Genomic DNA, 19,246 nt, shown 5'->3' on the forward strand with positions numbered 1-19,246 from the left:
TGTGAACCAACGTAAGCAGGGGTCGAGGTGTGGAGCCCACACCACATGCAGGAACGCCGCCCCTCTACGTTACCAGGCAGTACTAGGTGGTAGATGACTCTCATCAACCGGTGAAATACTACCACTTTGCTTATTGGAGGCTTGAAGTGGTGGAACCTATGTTTAGTCCCTAGAGCTAAGTTCCAGTCAACCCTTCCCCATCTCTTCCATCATGCAGTATGATTGATGACTTTTGAGGATATGATGAACATTGTGGCGAGATCCAATCTTCCTTACATTTCGAGGGTACAGCTCTAAAACGGTGTTCGCAGGCCGGCCGCTAGTTAGTACACCGGACCGAACCTATTGGTAACTGTTTAGGAGGCTTCCGGATCAGCTAGTGTATAATCTTGCTGCCTCTACTCTGCCAGATAGTGACTGGAGGGAGTCCGAGTAGTGTGTATGCGGGGAGCATTGTAGAGGCCACGTTATGTCAAGGATCTGGGTATATTCTTACCACGTGTACGCCATATCCAAAAATTTCATTACTTCATACAGCATATCCCACCCACTTTTTCTTACTATTGAATACACCATGAATTGTCAAACTAATAGAGCAAGCTTATCTGCGAAAAGATCTAAACCTCCCAAGGACTTCCTAATTCATTTCACAAATATACGTGGTCTCAATTCTAATCTCAACGATGTCCATTTCCACTTGCAGTCTGCCAAACCCATGTACTTTTTCTGACAGAATCTCAGATATCGGTTGATTCATCTACTGCTCATCTCAGATGCCCAAATTATTCGCTGTATGATTCCTTTCGCCTCAAAGGTGGTACTTGTGCATATGTCCGTTCTAATATTCCCTGTCAGAGACTTGGCAATTTGGAATCTCCTCTCTTTGACCTTCTCTGGCTTAAAATCTCTCTACCTCATTGTGTCAAATTCATCTGTTGTCTCTACCGTTCTCCCAACTACACTAATCACTTGGAGCTCTTCCCTCCCTTCCAATTATCGTTCCATTGCAATTACTTCTACTCTTTCTAAAGTAATGGAGAAATCAATTAACCGCCAACTCTTAAACTACCTAGAAACCTTCCGTCTGATCAACGATCGCCAGTATGGATTCCGTCAGTGTCGATCCACTGGTGATATTCTGCCTTATGTTACCCATTTATGGATTAATTCAATGGAAAGGTTCGGTGAAACACAAGTAGTTGCTCTTGACATCTCAAAGGCTTTTGATCGTGTTTGGCATAAAGGTCTTCTAAACAAGCTTCCATCTTATGGTTTGCCAACTGTTTTTTGTAATTGGTTATCCAGTTTTCTCTCTGATCGCTCACTGCGGGTGATGGTAGATGGCTCTATGTGTTCTAACTTCTCCACTAATGCCGGTGTCCCCCAAGGTTCATTCTTTCCCCCACTCTTTTCCTCACGTATATTAATGACCTTCCATTATCTGGAAATCCAATCCCTAGTTTTGCTGATGATAGCACATTGCATTCCACTTTCCATTTTGAGAAACCTTGTCCTGCTCAATCAGCTTCGACTTCTCGAAAATCTGCTACCAATTCCTCAAATGCCGATCTTCAGGTAATTCTCCAGTGGGACAAATACAACTTAGTTGATTTCAACCCTTCTAAAACTTAGTCTTGTCTTATATCTCGCAAAAAGGATTCTTCTGCTGCTATGTTTATCTTTAGTGACACTCCGATTTCTAGGCAAAATGATATATCTCTTTTGGGGATTACCCTGACTTCTAATCTCTCTTGGCACAAGCACATTACAAACATTGCTTCCTCTGCATCTAAAAAACTTGGTTTTCTCTTTCGCTCTCGGCGTTACTTTTCTTCCAAACAGCTGCTCACTCTGTATAAATCGCAAATCCGCCCTGCCATGAAATATTGTTCCCACATCTGGGGTGGTGCCCCCAAAACCTCTCTCAGACTTCTTGATTCCATTCAGAAGAGGGCAGTTAGGTTAATTAATGATTCATCTCTAACAGAGTCTCTCCACTCGCTGTCTCATAGACGTACTGTTCCTGCTGCATGCCTCTTCTACAGATACTTCCATGGGCACTGTTCTTCTGAATTGGCTTCTATAATTCCTGCTCTCTCTTTCAAAACAGTCCGAACACGTGCCGCCACCAGCCAACATCCATTTGCTGTCCAACTTCAAACCCACAGAACCAACTTTTCATCTTCCTCATTTATTCATTCAACTGCCGTTTTCCGGAACAATCTTCCTTCATACGCATTTCCTGAAAATTACAGTCTACAGAAGTTCAATTCGAATGTCAACAAATATCTTCTTTCGTCTTCTCAACCTCCAATCCAAGCACGGTACTAAGTACTATAGGTTCTAATACCTCTCGTGTTTGGGGTTCACATAAAAAAAAAAAAAAAAAAAACTCACTTAGGTTGCTTAAGTATCTGGCCTTATGGCGCAATATGTATACTTTTACACTGAATACCTATATTCTTATTCTGTAGTATATATATACTACAAAAAAATTAAACTTTATCACTTGGAAAGAGCCCGCTTTACATCCCAGAGAAAATCGCTTGTCATTGGAGCCGTTCGAAGATGTATTCCCGCGCTCAAATTAAAATTACTAATGTCATAATTAATAAACATTCTAAACTAGTAGTGTGATGTCAACAATTTTATGGCTGAACTTAATCAACATCAACTATGTATTTTTTTTTTTCTTATCCTCCATCGACCAAGCCACTGAAATTACTGCAATTTGCCGATACTACAATGTGAACGAGTTATAACGGCCATTGACAATTCTCCATTTATGGCCTCCTTAATGGCTGTTTATCATCGGTGAATATCCGCTTCTGGAGCAAGGGATAACGTGATGGTTGTCCCGAGTGTAAGTCCGTACCATTTTCTAGTTTGTTCCTCCCAGCTGTGACCATCTACAACGAAGCCCAGTGTGTTTGGTTCAAATCCGCCATGCTGGTGGGTGCGGAACAGTCCTTCCGTAATAGCGTGGCAGTGCTGGAATAATTGTCCTTCGGATTCCATCAATGTTAATCTGTCTTCGCTCTGTTATCGACCGTTCGCACGTTTTATCTTAGCGATGCTATTCGACTGCAGAAACTCCAGCAAGCTGCCCCTCGCATTAATTGCATTACGTGGTATTCGTCGTTCCGACTCGTTATCGAACCTTCTGATAGCTCGGCACACACCAACAGAAAAGTGTTGGACCGGCACGGAGATAAAAATCTCAGATAAGACACGGAAGACAGTTTAATATTGATGGAATGATTAGGAACTGATAAAGTAGACTACACAATGTAAAAACCTGGCCTGCAACCACTCAATTAGAAGCAATTTGGCACACAGAATAAGTTCCGATTTTTAAGATATTGGAGAGTAATATTGGACCACAGCTTTCCAACATTCATTCATTATTAGTTTTCTGAGGTGAATCGTTCCGAAAAGTTAGTTGAACAATTGAGGATAATCATGGACTCCGATAGGAATACATAGAAAAGGGCCGTAAATCAACCATAGTACAAAATGGCAGATTCAATAATACCCGCATTGCTAGATTTCTTTCCTGGAATAACCTTTCTTGAAGAAGAATAACAGAACCTTTGCATTCTCTGCATTCTGGGAAATTTAATGTCTCTTTTTAAGGGATTATTTGTTTCTTGGATAAATCCAAAATTTTCTCTCTCTCTCTCTCTCTCTCTCTCTCTCTCTCTCTCTCTCTCTCTCTCTCTCTCTCTCTCCTGGAGCATATGGAATATTAAAATTCTATATAGGTTAAATTCTCCGTAATCGAACTGCTATCTTTCCAAAGAAAAACAAATAGGTCGTAGGTCGTCAACTGTACGTGATATCCACTACAGCAGGGGGAACAGAACAGTGATTGTACTGAAGAGAATAATATCTTCTTCTTCTTCAGTTGCCATCTATTTTCAGAGGTTGGCTGTCATCTTCGCGATGGACCCGCTTGAGAAAGAAGCCCTAAATAAATCCTCGTTACGTTGATCAAACCTCAATGTTGGCAAACATTGAGGTTTGCCAACGAAGATTTCCTTCTTTTCCCTCGACTTCTTTTTCCATTGATCTTGCTCTGGATTATCAACTGAAACATTTCATATTTGTCATTCCTCATTATATGTCCTAAATATTTCATTGTCCTCTCCTTAATGGTGTTAGTTATTTCTGTCTTTTTCTTCATTCGTCTCATGATCTTATCATTCTTTATCTTATCAGTCCATGACACTGTTAACATTCGTCTATAACACCACATATTAAAAGCATTAACTTATTCTGGGTCTTCTTTGTCAGATCCAGGTCTCAGCTCTATAAAGGAAGACAGAAAAGACAAAACATATCAATATAATTATTGTTCTTAAAGGAAGCGTAAGATCACTATGGCATAGAAGATTCTTCATTTTAAGGAAAGCTGCACGAGCTTGTTCAATTCTTGAGCTTAATTCAATAGAACAGTCCCAGTCCTCGCTCAGCATGCATCCAAGATAGTGATAACTTTTTAAAGCTTCCTTAAAAAAATCTTTAGCATATACATTGAACAATATATGTGATAATGATTGAAGAACCCTGTGAGGTCAGGATTTGGATGAATAGTGATTTCTTGCTTGCACCGACCATGAAGCTTTCGGCTACTGAAATCACTACGTAATAAATGTGATAGAATACAACCTTGACGAACTCCTCTTTTAATTTCTATATCTTCCGATTCTTCTCCTTCTATGCGTAGCTTTGTTGATTGTCCCCAGTACAAATTCAACGTTATTCTGATGTCTTTGCTATCAATTCCAATCTTCTCTATATAAGATTCAGATCATCTCTAAGATTTGGAACAGTTTGTCATGTATAACCCGATCGAAGGCTTTCTCATAATCCAAGAAGCAGATGAAATACCTCTTGGTTCTTGTCTCGACATCTTTCTATTAGGGTCCGAACTGCAAACATGGCTTCCCTTATACCCAGTCGTTGTCGGAAGCCAAATTGAAAATCACTAAGTGTTTCCTCACATCTTTTATAAATTCGGTGTATAAAAGATTGAAGGTACTTCGTGTAGAAGTATCTTCAATCTTTTATAGAAGTACTTCGTGTAGAAGTATCTTCAATTCACGGCTAATCAAACTAATTGTTCTAAATTGAGCACAACTATTTGCATATTTCGGTATGGGCATGAACGATGATCTCAACCATTCTCTGGGAATTTCTACAGTGTCAAAAATAAACCTTTTTTGAGCAGGCCAACCAACATCTCCACTTTCATTATCTTTAATAGTTCTGTAGGAATTTTGTCAGGACCACTTGAATTTTTGAGTTTAGCACATTTAACAGCTAAGATAACTTCTTCCTCCATGATACTCGGTCCTTCCACATTTTCCGATCTGTGAAACTTTTCATTTCTGTTGTCATCAAACAGTTCTGATATATTGTTGCTAGCACTCAAATTTTTCTTCAATTGAAACTACAATCTTTCTGTTTTTCTTTTTTTTAATATTCCCCTACCAGTTTTGTAGTGCAGTCCTAACGCTTCTTTCAAGGCTTTATGCTTGTCGAATTGGTCATGTACAGATTTCCAGTTTCTCAATTTCTTCACATTTGGACCTCATCCAGTTTTTTTTTGCTTCTTCTGTTTTCTTCCTAACTTTTGTATTCTGTTGGGATGTTTTTGTTCTGCCTTCTCTTTTCCATCAGTTCTATTATATTATTCGTTATCCACTTCTGTTTTAATTTTAGAAGTTCACCTTTCAGATGATTATCCGCCACTTTAAGCACGCATCTGTAATTGATCTCCATCTTTCATTTGTGTCTTCTTCTGGAAGGCTATAATCCAGTTCCTTCACGAATGATTCTTTAATTTTCTCTTAAATATCCTTGTTCTACAATTTTTGTAGGTCAATTGGTTGTTTACCCTCCTTTTTATACGTTTCAGATTCACTTTCAGTTCACCAATTAACGGGTTATGGTCAGAACCTATGCCAGCGCCTGGATTTGTTCATAAATGCTTTACGCCGTTTTTGAAACGATGGTTGATGAAAACATAATCACTTTGATTCCTCACAATATTGTTGTCTGTATCACCTGGATATTTCCATGTCTGAAGTCTGCGCGGTGGCAGCTCGAAGGAAGTATTCATTACAACCAGTTAAAGTCTTTGCGCAAACTCCACCAGCCTGTCTTCAAGGTCATTTCTCTTGCCAAGTCCAAATTTGTCCACAATTCCTCAATAATTCCTTACAATGACTCTTTTCCTGGAAAACTGCAGCTCGAATTAATTTGGTATAATATTCATTTTTATAAATTTCGGCAAATCTTTGGTCGCTGTAAGTGTTTGCTGGACGAGAAACCAGAGTTTCTTGAGCATAAAATCTGGCAACCCTTGCTCGAGACAGAAAATTTCGAGGAACATAAAAAAAACCCATAAATCTTTCTTTCTCCACAAGAATCGAATTCTGGTCAGCTTAATTCACAAGGGTCCATACAGATTTTTCAGTTTCTGCACCCTGTTTTGTTTCCTATAGATATTTCCACTCATCTACGTGTAGTCTCTGTAGACGAACTTAAAAAAGTTTTTCTTCTCTGACTCCGCAACTTTTTGCAATCCATGTTCTAACACAGTGCTGGTGTAACATGGGCTCAACTACCTTTTGTGTTCGAGGTTATAATAAATTGATTTTTGCTTGGGTTTACGGCAAAATTGCCTCTGTTCAAGATTTATATAATGCATTTTTCTACAATGTAGTTAAATATGAGTTTATGGCATTTAAATATTGGAATATTCAAACAGGTTATTATAAATTCCAATAAGATGTTATAGATCTAGGGTCTGGGAGGTTGGGTAGCCGATTAATAGTAGCTTATGGATCCTGTTGTTGTTATTTTCGGCGCAATGGCTACTTAGGCTACATTGCACCTATCAACCCTGTGAAAGGTATATATGCATCGTGATTGCTATGATCTCAGTTAATCTGTTAAGAAAGTGGAAAAACTCCAATAGATTAGCATCCTTACTTATGGTAAAGCGCCACGGGTTCCTCAAAGTTTGGCAGAAAATTGATTGGTTTGGTAAGAGAGTAACTATAAGCGGATGTCCTTTATTCCGGATATGAAGGGATTACTTCTTATGACAGGGACTGCTTTCAGAGAGCCTGCATATATCAAGGCATGCGAAATAACAAGATTCAAACAGTGAAAGTTCGAAGGTGAAAAAGCTACATGCCATCGTCAATGAGACCGTACTGATAACAGAAAGGACGACAGTCGCAGCACCAACTGAAGTGTCTGTTTTCTAAACCACCGACGTAAATTTCATGCGCCTGGGAATCAGATGTGGAGTAAGCTGCGTGTAACTGCTTAATGTTTCAAGAAGACACGACATTCTTTCCCCATTGCTGAAAATGAAAGTGGATTCCATCACGGAATCCAGAGTTACGTTCCTAAGGTGATTCAATCTATGATTGTCTTGTTTTCATACATACGACAAAAAGAAATTCGTCCATTAAATGTAGCTGTAATGCAGTGTTGTCAGCTTTAGACAGTTCGCGTATGCTTAGCATGGGTTAGCATTAGCATTAGTAGAGGCATTTGATGCAAGAAAGCAAGCTTATGCAGCATCAGCCAAAAAAAAAAAAAAAAAAAAAAACCCCTTCCACTTCACCCCTCTGTTCGTTCAAAATACCTGTCCAGCTGAGCCTTAAACTTATTTAGGCTATCAACCTCCACCACAAGGGATGGCAGTCTGTTCCACCAACCAACCACCCGCTGGCTAAAGGCAAATTTCCGCACGTCTATCCTACATCTGTCTTTCCTCAATTTGAATTTATGCCCTCTCAGGTGATTTTTCTGAGCTAGAGGAAGAATCCCATCAGCATTGAGCATGCTTAAACCATTCAAGGCTTTATACACCTCTATCAGATCACCTCGCTGGTGCCTAGTCTCCAGACACTGTAATTTGCAAAACTTAAGCCTTTCTTCGTAAGAGCACCCCTTTGTTCCATTCACTATTATTATTATTATTATTATTATTATTATCCGTTTATTTCCATAAGGAAACCACCCCGGGACGGCAAAGTGCCAGGAGGGTGCTAAGTACATATCAGGGTACGAGATACTACGTGCAGTGGGTTACATATACTGAACACGTAGTCTCGTCCCGAAATATTATATACACATTTTTATGTTTAATATATATAGTATTTACACATTGATGATTCTGTACATACATTATACAACTCATATATTTACAATTCACTAATAATTCCATCTATAAATTACATATTTACATAACTGTTACAGAAGGTATATTTTTACAGTCAACAAATTATTATTGTTCTGAAAGCAGAAAGTTTCTCTTTTACTCTAAATTCTTTGGTACTTTGCAGCCGATTCATATTTCGGTAAGTCTATACGAATCCTGGAAGATCTCTTTCCGGTATGTTGCATCCTCACACAGTTTTTCGGCATCTATGTGTAGTGAGTTAAATATTTTCGCTGCATTTGACGGGAAGAATCTTTGCAGGCTACTAAGATTGTTCAGGACTGGACGCAGTGGATTATTTACTTCCCCGCAACGTCTAGCAGTGGCACGCGGTTTGACTAGAATATTATCCAGGACTGGAGCATCCACTCTGCCTGTGAGCATTTGTGCGAGAGTGTGTATGTTCCTGTTAATTGTCCGCTGCATCCAGGGTGTGATGTTAAGGTTTGAGTAGAGAATGGCCCTTGAGATAGTAAAAGGGTGGCCAGCAATTCTGTTAAGCCATCGCAAGAACCAGTACTCGATCCCAAGGACGGACTTATAATGTGAATCTGGAGCTGAAGACCAGATTTGCGAGGCATACATTGCAATTGGCAGGACACACATTAAAATGTACTTGGTCGCTAGCTGAGGATCCCTAATTCCTACCAGTTCCTGTCTAGTAGCCCATAAAGCGGCGAATATTTTTGTCTTCATATGGGCGAAGTGTTGAGCAAAGGTGAGTCTGTCATCCCACTTAAGACCCAGGTCCAGGTGAGAGTGCACTTTTACCACATTAGACCCGTTCACAGAGATCGAAATGTCATTTTTATTCTGCTTGCAAGTTATGGTCATTTGGGCAGACTTCTGCGCATTAATACGGAGTCCGATGCAATCCAGGTAGCTCTCAAATTCTCTGATTGTGCTATTTGCCATCTGACAAATACCTTCTGCTGATTCATGGTCTTTGGAAGTGATGAAGAATTTTACATCGTCAGCATATGTTATAAAATTGTAGTACCGTGCAAGAAACGGCTCCAGGGCGGCCGCGAAGAGAGTAGCCGAAAGAACTCCCCCTTGTGGCACTCCTCGCGAGATGGTAAAGCAAGATTGTAGCTTTTGGTGCTTAACAATAAGTTTCCTATGTTCTAGCAGGCTGGTTATTATAGTTAACAAATTTCCTCTTACATTAAAATAATTCTTTAAAATCGCAATGAGCGCTGGAATTGAGACGTTGTCGTAGGCTGCAGAGATATCCAAAAAAATAATATCAATTTGCTCCTTCTCATTTAGTGCTCTCTGCACGCGAAAAAGGGTTTCCAGTAAGTTTGTTATTGTTGATCTACCCGAAATAACTGAGTGCAAATGCGGTGGTCTATGGCTGAAGCAGTGTTGATTGATGGTGGGAAGCAGTGCTTTTTCGAATACCTTCTGTAGGGTGCAGCTGACAGAAATTGGTCTGTAATCCTTAGCCAATTTTGGGTGTTTAATCTTTGGTATTGGGGTTACAATGTAATTTTTCCAGGCTTGCGGGAAAGCTCCTGACCTGATGATTTCCTGATAGATGTGCAGTAATAGATCTATTATAAATGGGCTACTTATCTTAAGGATGAACATTGGAAATTTGTCTGGTCCAACAGTGGCCTTATTGGGCAGATCGTTGATTGCTTTCATTACGCTCTCTTTGGTGATTTGTATTTCACTCAATGGAGGTCTTGTTGGTTCCTCTCTTGCCGAATCTTTCAGGAATTCCAAAATTTTGTTACTATTATCAGTGTTCTCAATTTGATTCGGTCCATGCAGGTTACTAAAAGTGTTATTAGCCCATTCCTTGAAAATGCATTCGGTCATATTTTCGGTGCTATTTCTATTGCTAGTAATTCTTTTTGCTCGTTTTAGTTTGTTACGAACAACACTGCAGTGTGCCTGTCTTTTTGCTTTGATGAAATGTGCTCTTTCTTTCTTATAACGAATGTGATCGGCAGGATGACCCGTTCTTTGCCATTTTCTATACAGTTTTTGCTTCCTGAGGAAACTTGCTTTCAGTTGTGGGTTAAACCATTCTTTTGTTCTCTCAGATATTTTGATTTCTTTTGCTGCTCCTTCCAGTGCTGTTTGGTATAGCTTTTTAGTGATCATTTCTAAAGCTTCGTCTACTGGCTTTTCTTGCAGGTCATTCCAGTTGTAACTAGTCAGGTGACTGAGAATGACCTCTGATTTAATATACTTCACGGAGAAAAGATACTTACTTTGCCTTTCCCAGTTCGTGTGGTTACCCTGCATGTATTTGTGTATCTTCAGTGCTGCTTCTATTTCAATGGAATTGTGGTCCGACTTAAATTTTATGCAGTTTTGCGCTAGCCTTATGTCTAAGGAACTATGATACAACAGGTCAAGTTGCTGTATTCCCCTTGTCACTGGTGTCGGAAGCTGCGTTAAGTGCAATGCACCCAATGTAGCATCCAGCTCTTTCTTGGCCTCCCTGTGTTTCGGAAAAGGCAAATTAAAATCTCCCGCTATTATTGTGTCGACTGATGGCTTTAGATTTGCAGCAAGCCAAGCATAGAGTTCGTTTCTTGTCTCCTTTGAGTGCTCAGGTGGGAGGTATATGATGCATAACTGTATTTTCACGTGCTCTTTTGAAAAGGTAACGCAAATCCCTTCAAAATTATTTGAATTGGTTTTTCGTTCTCTTATAGGCTGGTATTTATTTTGGTAGCAAATTATAACTCCCCCTCCTCGCCTATCTGTTCTTCCGGTTCCCACACATTTGCAGTTTGCTGCCGCAGTTAGCCGATCTAACTGTTTTCCATTTCCCAACCAGGTTTCGATTAGGCAAATGAAATCCAGGTCCTCGTACATCATCATCGTTTGTAGGGTGTGGAGCTTATTTGAGATGCTCCTCACGTTTTGTACAAACAGGTGGATGTGATGTTCTGCATTCCCATCTGGGGGTAGTTTTCTTGATTGCTATTGAGCCCGATTCCTTGCATCATTTTTAACCAGTGGTCTGGCCCATCTGTCTCTGTAGGGCTTGACTAAGGTACCTACTGGCCAGGCGCTTACGTCTTGTAGGCGAGTTGCTTTATCTGGTGGACAAGAGATTATAAAGGAGGAGTAAGCTGGGTGTCGTGTTTTCACCTGCTTTACTTCCACAGTTATCCCATGTTCGCCCTCACACATGGCTTTAATGTTTCTGGGCTGTGTTGTGGGTCCCAGCCTTGATACAAAAATTTGCTCTCTGGTTGCAACGGAAGTAATGTTGTACATTTCAGAAAACCGTTTGTTTGTTTCAGGTGTGTTACAGGAAGACACGTTAATACTTTCTCTGTGAACTGGATTACGTCGTCGGCTGTCCTCGGCGAGAGTAGGCATGAAATTTTGGGATGGGCGGGTTTTTCTACCCTCAAAAGTGTTATGCTTTTTAGGTAGCATAGTGATGTGCGCATAAGTGAGTGGGTTTGCAGGAACATGATTTGAGGGGGAAGATGTAACTCTGGAGTTCGTACTCTTGGAATACATGCATGCTCCAATCATTTCAGTTGATTCCTGTTGTCCTAATGTTTCTGAGGCTTCTTTATTTTGGTTTCGACTTTTCCTAGTGGAATGTGTGGAGCCATTTCCTTGTGCTGCCCCTAAAGTTTCACTGAGTTTGGTGCTATTGCTTGCGAGGTCCTGCTGCAAACAGACAGTTCGCGGCTGGGCTTGAGATTCACATATTATTTGGCTGTCTTGTAGTTTTGCAATTCCTTCTGATATGTTTTCCTCCGAATTCAATTCTTTTCTTGTCTTCTGTTTGTGATTTTCAATGCTTTCTGTCCTCCTGTACAAACCATGCATATCACTTCTACTTTTCTTTGGGTAGCTCTGCCTCGCATAGCAAGTTTCGTCGGTTACGGGAGCCGTTGAGCCACCTTGTGCAACGAGGACGGATTCAAAGCATCCTAGCTTTTCCTCCAGTCGTTTAAGGGTGTGCAATATTTTACTGTTTTGTTCTTTGAGAAGAAAATTCTCTTCCTGCAGTTCCTGTAGCATTTTATGTACAGGGATGAAATTGCTCGCGAGGTTTTCAGCGTATTCCACAGCCTGCATCGAAAAGGGGCTGATGCAGTCTGCAAGGATATCCTTTAATTCCGTACGCGAGACATATTCTTTACGGTTCTCTTCCTGCCTTTCATCCGGGCTATGATTGCTCCTCTTTCTAGCGAAACCCCCTTCAGAGTGCTCGCAGTCTTCCGGGCAAATATCGCATCCCAAGGTTTCAAAAATTGATCCTTCAGGATGGCCCAAGATGCCATTTCCAAGGTCAGTCTGCGAGAGGATTTCTCTTGTTGCTTGTTCAAGGTCATTAATCTGTTCTGTGCAAGAATCTTCACAAATGACTTCATTGGGTAATTCTTCATTATTTTTCCCTGTTTGTTGCCTACAGGCGTTACATTCAAACTTGCGTTTTCTAGTTTTGTTTAATTTCTTAATATCTACAGAAGTACAATCAGGCTTATTGCAATAGTTTTTGTGACAAGTAACGCATTTAATTATAAAGTCATCATTGGTCAGACATATACAGCAAGTAAGCGGCACGGCTGATGCGCTGAAATCTGTCATTCTGAAATGCAAATGGGGGCTGGAATTTCAGTAATTTCGAGGAAGGTAGTCTTTAGTACAACAAGATAGGGCACTTCTATCGTTCGATGACTAGCCTATGAAATATGCAGGTGGAAATGGGGGAGGTTTTAATCCCTAACTTTGTCACCGCTTGACCTTGTTCAGAGCTTAAGTGCCGTATTGCCTTAAGCAGAATATTGCTATGTTCGGCTGCACTGAATCGCTATAAACCAACCGTTCCTTTCAACTATTACGCGAAGTATGAATGCTTAAAATCAAGATTAGACATATTACCTGTTCAGGATTCCATTAGTAGACACTATATCCAGATTCAACTTCTCATAAGCTCTCTGTCAATATGCAGTTCATTTATGATCCTTTCAGGTTAACTTAGGTATTTGAGTATTTTTAGGAGCACATAATTCAGTAACTCACTGACCTTCGCCACCTAGCGGAGATAAAAAAAAAAAAAAAAAAAATCTTGTTGCCCTTCTCTGTACTCGTTCCAGCAGCTCTACATCCTTCTTGAAATGAGGCCTCCAGACCTGTATACAGTACTCTAGGTGTGGCCTGACCATTGCCTTATACAATGGAATAATCACCTCCTTATCCCTGCTGGAAAAATTCCTGTATATCATTGACAATACTCCATGAGCTACTCTTGCAGCCCGTCTGCACTGCTCAGAGAACTTCATATCTGCCTGCACAATCACCCCCAAGTCCCTTTCATTCTCTACCACTGTCAGTGTAGTACCACAGAGTTGATACGTTGCTCTGGGGTTGCTTTTTCCCATGTGTAGTACTTTACATTTGTCAATGTTAAACTTCATTTGCCACCTCTCAGCCCATCTGCTCAACCTTTCCAGATCCTGTTGCAGCAGCATAGTGTCAGTAGTGTCCTTGACAACCCTGCCAACCTTTGTATCATCTGCAAACTTGGACATTAACCTTGATATACCATCATCAATATCATTTATAAATACAGAAAACAATAATGGACCCAACACTGAGCCCTGAGGGACTCCACTAATAACATTAGTCCACGATGAGCAGTGTCCATTGATTACCACTCTCTGTCTTCTCCCCCTCAACCACCCCTTTATCCATAGCAGCAATTTGCCTCCAATATCACACTGCTCCAATTTGTGTAGGGTTGTACTGTAAGACTCGTGAACGTGGAATCGCTAATGAAGAGATATATGTGTATAGAGAAAAGAGGCTTCAAAAGAGTAATAAGGGATAATAATTATAAATATTTGTAATTAAACTAAATGGCTAAGCCTATAGAAACCGATAGTGTTTTACTAAGTGCTCTAAAGTTATAATATTAGTAATTAATTGACAAGGAGATAGTTATATTTACTTTTCAATTCTATTGTGCTACTGCAACAGGATCTAGATAATTTGGGCAGATGGGCTAAGAAGTGGCAACTGAAGTTTAACCTTGACAAATGCAAAGTACTGCATATGGGAAGCAGTAATCCCAGTGAAACGTACCAACTGTGTGGTACTACACTTAAGGTGGTAGAAAATGAAAAAGACCTGGGAGTAATTGTGCAGTCAGATATGAAGTTTTCTGAGCAATGTAGACAGGCTGCCAGAGCAGGTCATGGGGTTTTGTCAATGATATATAGGAATTTTGCTAGCAGAGAGAAGGAGGTGATTGTCTTTCTGTATAAGGCAATGGTCAGGCCACGCCTTGAGTACTGCGTACAGGTCTGGAGGCCTCATTTTAGGAAGGGTGTAGATGTACAGAGAAGGGCAACAAGATTGGTGAGGGGAATGAAGGGATCCTCTTACCAAGAGAGGCTTAAGTTCTGCAAATTGCAGTGGCTGGAGACTAGGCACGTGGGCGGTGATCTGATTGAGGTATATAAGGCCTTGAATGGGTTGAGCCCGCTGAATTCTGATGGGATCCTTCCACTTGTTCAGATTACGAACCTAAGGGGGCATAAATTCAAATTAAGAAAAGAGAGATGTAGAATAGATGTGCGGAAATTTGCCTTTAGCCAGCGGGTGGTTAATTGATGGAACAAACTTCCATCTGTCGTTGTGGAAGCTGATAGGTTGAATAAATATAAGGAGGAACTGGACAGGCATTTGGAGGGAATGGTGTGATTTTTTTTTTTTTTTTTTTTTTTGGCTGATGCTGCATAAGCTCATACACTTGCTTTCTTGCATCACATGCCACTACTACTATTAATCACAGAAAATGAAAAAAAAAAAAAAAACATTTAATTTAATTAAAAATCGAACGCACCTGAAATATAACGCACTGCGTTGATTAGCTGATTTGTTTATTCGTGTCTATTAGAATATTAATCGTTTGTTGGGAACAGCCAATAGAAGTACTAAAAGATTAAAGAGAACAACTTCCTTTACAGCAGCAAAGGAATGAATTTGTTCGCTAATTAACGTTCAAGAAGGATTCACAATTTATAGTTTCGATTGAAGGGAACAAAACAGTGTACTGTTTGCCCTGAAAGAAGAGGATTGGCTCAGGGTGTTAGTGTATGCAGTAGAGCAGAGAAGTCAACGCTGGAAGCCCAACCTGCGCAGTTGTCCTAGTCATATAATGGAGAAATGTGACTACCATTAAAGCAACCGCTTTTTAATTTTGATTCGCCTGTGCTACGTCACAGTTTAATGTATACAATATCTAATAAAAATTAAAAAATTCTAAAAATTACCTCAAATAAAGAGCCACACAACAGGTAGAATATTTATGGAGGAATCCGGAGATAATATTCTTCACTGAAAACCCACTAGAACTTTAGGGAAATCACGGAGCACTAATTGGCACAATCGCACACATCGGCGTTCGCTGCGTGTCAATAACATTGCAGGATCTGTATTGCATTGCACTGCACGCTGATGGACGCAGGAGCGTTTCTTTCGTCATATCAGAAGCGACTTCGCTTTCGTGTGGAAGTAAGTCGAGTCGCGAAGTTGTGTCTATGACAATTGCTGCCTCAGTTATGTAACAGGCAATAACTATGCGCGAGCACAAGCGATGCCCGTGCCAACGTAGTGTATAGAAGAGTACACGGGAATGGCCCGTGGCACTGAGGGATGAAGCCGCAAATGGCGCGTGTATGGCAATAAACAATATGCATTACGCGAATGGCTCGATCGCAAGCAAGATAAAACATCTTCACGTGAGGTTGCATGAGCGGCGTTTCCGAAGTACCCGTAACGTAATGTCCGCGGATAAATGAGGAGGATTAAAGTGTAAATCTCAAAATCTCTAAATTCGGCTGGAACTGCTGCCTCCTCGCGCTATCTGCGAACAGGCTCGTGAAACACGAGGTGCGATACTAACATATTTCTGGGAGTCATTCTGCACACAAAACCTCATTTCACAGCATCCATACGCCAATTCCGTTCGGTAATGTGTAGTCAGCGCACCACCCAATAACTCGCGGATTGTACTGTTCAGAAGCGGCACGCATCACAAAGAAGCAATGTCCGGTTCATTTGGTATTCCTTAAACGAGGTGAACATTAAACCAAATTGCGAAGGAGTAACTAATTCAGATAAGATCTACAACTTAAGCTTCTTCGCAGTGCAGTGGTGTCCTGCCGGAAAGCTACATTCTCGGCTGCATTTTTTCTTTCAAAAATGATTTTTCCATTATATGTCTAATTATTTATAGAATACCTGGACCCCAATTATATAGTGCTAATCAGCATTACAAAAGGATAGAATCAAACGAGCGTAAATATACAAGCAATGCCAAAATGTTTATTTTTATTTCCAGCAGGTGAAAACTTCAAATAAGAGTTAGAGAGTTTGTGTTATACAATAGCCTTAGTTGCTAATGCTCCTAAAAACCAAATAACAACAACAACAACAGTTATACAATAGACTGAAAAACCAACCAGCCTGTAGGCACACGAACCACTGCCAGCAGTAAATGTATTTCAGAATAACTGTGTGAGGTTATGGAAGGACTGACGACACTAAATCAATACTTCAACGAATGGCATTACATATCGAAACGAATGAATAGACATCGGAAAAGATATCTATTCTCTAAACCCTACCTGATACCTGCGTAGGGAGTCCCGTATCCTCCTAATAATAACAAAAACTACCTTCTTCGCAACGCAATGTGAACAGTAAAGTGTGAATAAATTCAATTTCCTTCTTCCCTGCGTTAAAACTGATAAAACAGATTCTCTGGCAAGATCAGAAGATAATATATTAGTATTAATGGACCCAAGACGTGAGTTCATATCCAGAAGTACGTTATATTTGAAGAATTGTGCGTTTATGGGCCGATTTACGTTTTGAGGGTGAATTAGCCCGGAACAGCTCACGGGGGAAACCCTGCAACCCTTCATCTGAAATAGACTATCTGAAACTAAACGAATGAAGAAGGCTGTAGAAATTCCTAGAGTCGAAGAGGGAAATCAAACCCAAACCTCTCCAAACGAGGAGGGCAGATTAAAAAAAAATAATAAAATAAATATCCTCATTTATCAACGAATAAAATGTATTAGAACGTTGTATTGTTTTAATATATTTTTCCATCTCAATCTAAGCTTCATTAAAAATTTTAGATACAATTTAGCGTAGACTTGATAATGTCTTCGGAATTGTCCAAGCAAGAATATGCAGCAACAGAAGGCGCGAGGATTTTATATATAGAAAGATTATTACACAAGTAGAGCAAATTCGCAGTTTTTCGTGCAGCATTGAGCAAAATAGGCTTTCCTAATGAGTGAATTGATCTCATGTTTTGGAGGAGCACCACCCCAGTATTGCGCTACGCACTTTTAATAAAATAGCTGCGGCAAAGATGTATACTGACATTTACTTAAAGTGCAAACCATTCCCGTGGGGTTTTGGCGTTTTATTTTCAGTCGTCCACTGGAGCGGTGCTTTTTATTTAATATATCGTCCAATACTGGATCGCAATAAACTTGAAAACGTTAAAAGAAAAAAAATCATTCGGCAAAGTCAGGGATGGCGCTGAGAAGTTTCCTTTCGTCAAGGGAATGTTCTGTAAAGCGGTACATTTTCTGAAAATATAAAAATAGACTTCGAGCTTCTCGAATTTGCAGAAACCCCAAAAAATAATAGTTAAAGAGCACAACTTCTTTCATCTGTTTTCTCTTGTTGCATTTCCCTTTTTTTGATTTGCATTTCTGGCTTCATGTTGTTCTTTTCTTCGCCAAGTTTACTTTGGAAATTTCTGCGACTTTCTTATTTATTGCATCGTCATTTATTTGTTTTTTCCCGCCTCCATCTATCCATCTTTCTGTCTCCATTTCTTTATGCCTCGTGTAAACACGCTTACATTTTAAATTGTAGATTTAAAGTGGATAGGCATTCGCAAATAATTCCTCGGTTTCCGATGAAATAAATCTAACTATCAAATCCAACCTTCTGCCTTGTTTTCGTTCCATATTTTAATACAAAAAAGTATTTTTTCCAGCTTGCAGCGGCCTTAATAAATTCAACTGCGCTGATTCATTTAGCATCGTAAAGTGGTCGACAGCACTCCGGTCTCGCCATGTACGGAATATGTCGTTGCAAGACGTAGAATTCTGTTGCTAGGGTTACAGATAGAAAGCGCGTAAAACTGTTATTCATCGGTAAGCTTGTGAGCGGGGAAACACCGAGTGAAAGCTAAATTCAGTTACAGTAAAATGTGATTTAGAAACCGTAATTTCAAAAGAAAATTACTTCCATGAGCTGCAGAGGCGCTTCCCCGCAGAAGAAATATGAAGCCATTCTAAGCAGAAAGTGTGTTCATATTTTGCACGTTGTAAAACTGGACCGCAGTCTAAATATTCTGCCTGCGTTGAAATGTCCGTTTTAATCCACGAGAGGAGCTTCTCCTCTTCCTCAAGTGCAGCTGAGAAATGTAGAATATTACTAGAGGAAACATTACTACCTTACTATATATTAGGTAGGTAGGTCGTCGACCTACTACGATCTCCGAAGGAATCGGAGAGTGGACTAAAAAACTTCATCTATAAAAAATATATACGCAAAAAAACCTGAACATTACTGTCCCTTTGCTATTAACCAAACGCGCTTCGTCAATCCTTAAAATTAAATACCCGAATGATATTTCCCACAATTTAGAATTTGCTCTTGCGCTTCGGAATTATTTTGTGCCTTTTATCCTGATGTATTCTGGTCACTTTCTCTTCAAAAATTTCGGTTCTGAGAAAGTCAGATTTTGCCACCTGAAAGTCGTCAAACATGCATTTTAATGGAAACCCCTCTACATATTCAAATATCCCTGAACACGAAATTCATTACTTCATTATTCATAGATAGTGATACTACAAATATTTACCAAATTAAATGGAACTTGGAAGAAATCGCACTTTTTTTTAAATAAAAAAAGCACGAGTCAGTTATCGGCTATATCACCCTGACACTGCTTCATAAGAT

The 19,246-nt window shown here is 39.9% G+C and overlaps 1 protein-coding gene across 2 annotated transcripts in view; it reads right to left on the bottom strand.

The window, feature by feature from the left end:
- The window catches only part of LOC150075719 (glutamate-gated chloride channel-like), a 713,240-nt gene that overhangs the window by 648,750 nt on the left and 45,244 nt on the right, over nt 1–19,246 (bottom strand). The gene's annotated exons all lie outside the window — the stretch shown is intronic.

This window comes from Mastigoproctus giganteus, chromosome 13 (genome assembly GCF_048544385.1).
Source record: "Mastigoproctus giganteus isolate SK-2022 chromosome 13, ASM4854438v1, whole genome shotgun sequence".
Taxonomy (NCBI): domain Eukaryota; kingdom Metazoa; phylum Arthropoda; class Arachnida; order Uropygi; family Thelyphonidae; genus Mastigoproctus; species Mastigoproctus giganteus.